We start from the raw sequence: 5,000 nt of genomic DNA on the forward strand, positions 1-5,000 counted from the left end.
ACTAAATTCTAGTGTGAAGTTTTAAGAGAATTCTGGTTGTGATTGCATCACGGTTTTTGTTGGGAAATTTCTTCTTGAACATAAATGTTGTTACGCATTTATATTATGTTTAAGACGCTGATGCTATGTATGGTAGTGTTATTCATAGATTAAGTATGGCTTGGAATGTGAATGTAGAATGAACGAAAATGTATGAGATGATACATGACTGTTTAGGAAGAAGAGATGGTTTAAGAGAATGTTGTACTTGGGTTAATTCTTTAGGAGTTTCCATGAGGAGTTTCCATGGCGTGTACAAGGGACAGACCTTACACGGGAGAATGCGGAGCGATGGTGGAGGAAGAGACCACATCGGCGCAGAGATGGCTAGACGGGGGAGTCTCCATCGTTACCAGTCGTAGAAACGACGGTGCTACTCACTAATGGCGGAAGAGTGTTCCTCGGGGAGGAACGTGTGACATATGCATAATAGCATTTACAAGACCCCCCGCGGGTTAGGGGGAAGAATTTACCCGATGCTCCCCAGCATGTCGTAAGAGGCGACTAACGGATTCTGTTTCTCCTTTTACCATTGTTAAGTGTTTCTTGTATAGAATATAGTCAATGTTTGTAAAGATTTTAGTCAAGCAGTATGTAAGAAATGTTAAGTCCTTTGTACTGGAAACTTGCATTCTCCCAGTAAGGTCATATATTGTACTACGTTGCAAGCCCCTGGAGCAATTTTTTGATTAGTGCTTTTGTGAACAAGAAACAATTAACAAGTGGCTCTATCCCATCTCCCCCCTTTCCCCGTCGCGATATAACCTTGAACGGTTGAAAACGACGTTAAACACCAAAGAAAGAAAGAAAGAAAGCATTTACAAGGAGAGTGTGTTTCTGGGAAATCATCATCTACGTGGATTCAGCGGCACAAGGATGTGTAAATGACGGCATGCGATGAGACGTGATACGAACTCGCGAGTGTCTGTCAACACCTTATCTTGTGCAGTAATCTATTATTGAGATAGTTTCTTTATATCATTTAATCACATGCGTTGAGTGATTGCGATAAGATTGTGTGAACTGTGTGTTCGAGAAGTTGATTGGTATTGATTTTTTGAGGTGAAGAATTGTGTTGTAATTTGTGAGGAATTAATAGGTCTGTATCCTCCCAAATTCTGTGTTTGAAGTGTGTAGTGTGAAGAGTGAAGAGTCAGTGTAATTAGATAGGGCAGAACACGTATACATAAAAGGAACTCCTTTATTCGCACTATAATCCACTTCATGACATCTTTTAACATCTAATGCTTTGCAGGAAATGGAATATTTTACAAATTGAAGAATTCTGTGGAATTGTTAGTCCGCTAGGAATTACACAAAAAAGTCCTTAAAGTAAAAAATGTATAACACAATAGACCCATAATTTTTCTAGCTGAATAAAACCCACTCAGCATTCAAGAGATCAATGGGCAACAAAGAAAATACAGTGCTTTTTGTCCGCGGAATAACAATGGTTTTAAGCAATAACTTTTTTCCAAAGCATATTACTAGTTAATGTCCATTAAAGGTTTAGAGGTCTGGGAAAACATAAAGAATGATCAGTCAGATATAAAGGCAGAAACGACGTGTTGGACCTTCGAAACCTTTAAAAGATATTGTCCAGCCCTTCATATGACATTGGGAAGCATTCTTTGAAACAAGAGAAAATAAAGGTTTAAAATGATCGCATCGTCCAGTCGTCCAGGCATGACCTCCTGTCGACGGCTCCAAAAGAACAACCTGGAGAAGAGTTTCTGCCTCTCCTGCCCTCACGTTCCCTCGACGACTGTCTCAGTCAGGGGACTGATGATGATGATGATGATGATGATGGATGATGAATGATGGATGATGGATGATGGATGATGATGATGATGATGATGATGATGATCCAGTACATAATTTGTTTAAAGATGGCTCTCTTCCGTTTTCCCCACATACAGAGGAAAAAGGTATATAATTCAAACGTCTAAAACCAAGACTTTCAAAATAATAGCATATATGGTCGCCTGGACTTATTCTGCGCTACTGTGCGAGTGCTTTGACCTAAACACGCACTTTCACGGGTGAGCAATAACCTTCATACCAGTATGAAGCCTTTGGGAGAAAGGAGTGGCATTTCCATCAGTAGTCTATAAACAAACGTCGATAAACTGAACCAAGATCCTTAAATTCTGTCTGGAGCATCAGGTGCAGAACTTGAAATGGTTTGTTTGCAATCCCATTGACATTCTACTCCACGCTGTACTAAACATCTCCTTTCTTTCGCAATCGAGTTTAAACGTTTTTTACTTTCCGAACCTGAACTGTAAACAGATGAACGTCTGAAGAATTGCTGGTGGTGGCTTCGGGTGTTATATTGTTACGAAGGAGTGTGACAGCGGATAACGGAGTGTCGTATCTTTTATCCTATGGTTTTTCTTGTTTTTAATTTGATCTTTGAATTGATAATGGTCACTTTTATTTCGAGTAGCATGTTGACGAGATGGAGACGGTGTTGCTGAAATGCATGTTGAAGACTCTATAGTCTGTTTAAACTCCTATTATCAAGAATCAACACTGAACAAAAAAAACACAAAAAACAAAAACAAAAAAAACAACCTATGAAATGGTCAAATCCAAAAACAAAGAGACTGCCAACGTTCTTTGGAACTTATCGTAAACTTTATCGTAAACTGATAGAACTATCAAGATAAGTTTTGTGTGAATATTTGTTTGTCTGTTCACTTAAAAGGCCGTTGGGTCGAAATATCTGTGAATGTATTGTTTTGTCAATAACATACGTTCCAACAACCTACCTTTCTTGTTTTTTGACTATGAAATGGTCAAGTTACTTTTAAGTCCTACACAAAGTTACAAGACTGTATTTTTTTATGCACACAGATGCGTTCACCCCCCCCCTTGCACACACACATCCATCTCACTCCAAATTCCGCCCAAATTATCCCTCCTTTCAACTCTTTCCTGCCAAGATTCAACTCGACCCCACGACACACAAAACAACCAGGCCGACATCCTTGCGCAGGAAAACCAAATTCCATCACTGCCAGGGAAAAAAGGGGGCGCAACTCTAGACTCCAGGACATGGACGGGAGGTAACTCCACACATCGGAACGAGGCAATCTATTTATGCGTTCCCTTAAAAACAAGCACCCGGGAACCGTAGTGCGCACCGCCTCCTAAAATTTCGTTTTCCTCCCAACAGGACACGGATGGGGGAAGATGACAAACAGAATTAGGACAGGGACGGCAATTCAGTTGGAAGTAATAACTGAGAGTTGCGCCGCCTTTCAGAGCCGGAAGGACGCAAGTCACGTGGTGGATGTGGATCATGGGCGCCATTTTGGGAAGGAGGATTAATTTGTGTACTCGTCCCAAACTTTTACCCGGCCTCCCGGTACATTCTTTAATCCCAGCATGGCTCAATCTGTCTCCCGAGTTGTGAATAGCCAGCTTAGAGGGGATTTTACACTTAATTTCTCTTCTTTGAGAGAAATCGCTTGGGTAGAAACTGCAACAGCATTGGTTTTTTTCAGGGAGAAAAAGTGAACTGCAAAAAAAGTATTATAAACTATTTCTTCTATCATTGACAGAATTGCTCTGTGTTAAGTTCTATTTATAACTATCAAATATCACATCTGTCAACCATGCAGTGTGTCTGTCCTTTTGAGCGTCTGTTTTGTGTACTTCTTCCAAACGTTTACCCACCCACGCGTGTGCGCGTCTTTGTCGCAACAATAGACGTTTTCCGGAAATAACTCTGTCAGGATTTTCAAGCGGTGTAGCAGAGTAAGAGCCCTATTTACTGAGTCAAGCCTATTAAAGTGAGGCAAAGCAACTAGCACGCCGCTGACCGGCTAATCGCGAAAAGAAGGGAAATCATGTATTTTGCTACTGTACAAATACTTCACTCTGTTCACTGACAAGCCTCTCCACAATTAAACTGACGGTATATTTAGTCCATCATTATGTCTGTTCATACGTCCATCCAACGGGTATCTTCACATTTAGTAAGACTGACGATTGAACGATTGGAAAGGAAAATATCATAATGTATTAAAAGCGTCTAAGGCTCGTGAAAGACAGACTCTCGGTTATGCATAGGCCTACTGCCATGCGCTGTTCATGACATGCACTAGTTTTGTTTTTACCAGCGAAGAAAAACAGCAAGAATAATAAAAGAAAGAAAGAAAGACAGAAAGTAAGAAAGAAAGAAAGAAAGAAAAAAGAAAGAAAGAAGGAAGGAAAGAAAATAAAACACATTCAGCTCACTGTTTTTTGTCCCCTATAAAAAAATAATCAAAGATGAGAAGCCATAACCTGAATACCGCAATTTGTTTCTTATTTCGTGCGCTGAAACGAAACAGTTCGCATCGCTTCATTTCTTTTTATTTTCAATAAAAAGCATTTCGTAGAAAAACCACACTTGTTCCCATCCCACCACCATCGTTACTTGTTAAAGAAAATGTGAAAACATGTCCTTGTCGATACAAAAAAAGTCTGGAAACTGATCGCCACACATTGCCAGTAGACTAATACACTACTTCTTCTTTAGCGTTCCAGAATGTTCTGGTTACGTGTGAGCTCGTTTGCCCATTTGGGTTCCCCACACTATACCCTGAGAGCATAGTCAGCTCACTTCGCTTTCGTTGAGTCGGCATGCTGGATATTTTCGTGTTTCCATAACCCACCGAACTCCGACATGGATTACAGGATCTTTTCCGTGCGCATTTGGTCTTGTGCTTGCGTGTACACACGAAGGGGGTTAAGTCACAAGCAGGTCTGCACATAAGTTGACCTGGGAGATCGGAAAAATCTCCACTCTTAACGCACCAGGCGGCAGCGACCGGGATTCGAACTCACGACCTCCCGATTAGGAGGCTGACGTCTTACCACCACGCCACTGCGCCCGTCAGCACACTACTAAAATAGAAAGCCCGCTCGAAATGAAATCTGAACCCTTGACGCAACATTTACACAGAAGC

At 41.0% G+C, this 5,000-nt stretch overlaps 1 long non-coding RNA gene across 1 annotated transcript in view; it reads left to right on the plus strand.

Moving 5' to 3' along the window:
• The window catches only part of LOC138955751 (uncharacterized), a 3,165-nt gene extending 357 nt beyond the window's left edge, over window positions 1-2,808 (plus strand). The window contains exon 2 of the long non-coding RNA XR_011452354.1: window positions 265-2,808. This is a non-coding gene — a long non-coding RNA (uncharacterized lncRNA). The remainder of the gene's footprint in view (window positions 1-264) is intronic.
• Window positions 2,809-5,000: the final 2,192 nt, after the last annotated feature.

This window comes from Littorina saxatilis, unplaced genomic scaffold, assembly GCF_037325665.1.
Source record: "Littorina saxatilis isolate snail1 unplaced genomic scaffold, US_GU_Lsax_2.0 scaffold_929, whole genome shotgun sequence".
Taxonomy (NCBI): domain Eukaryota; kingdom Metazoa; phylum Mollusca; class Gastropoda; order Littorinimorpha; family Littorinidae; genus Littorina; species Littorina saxatilis.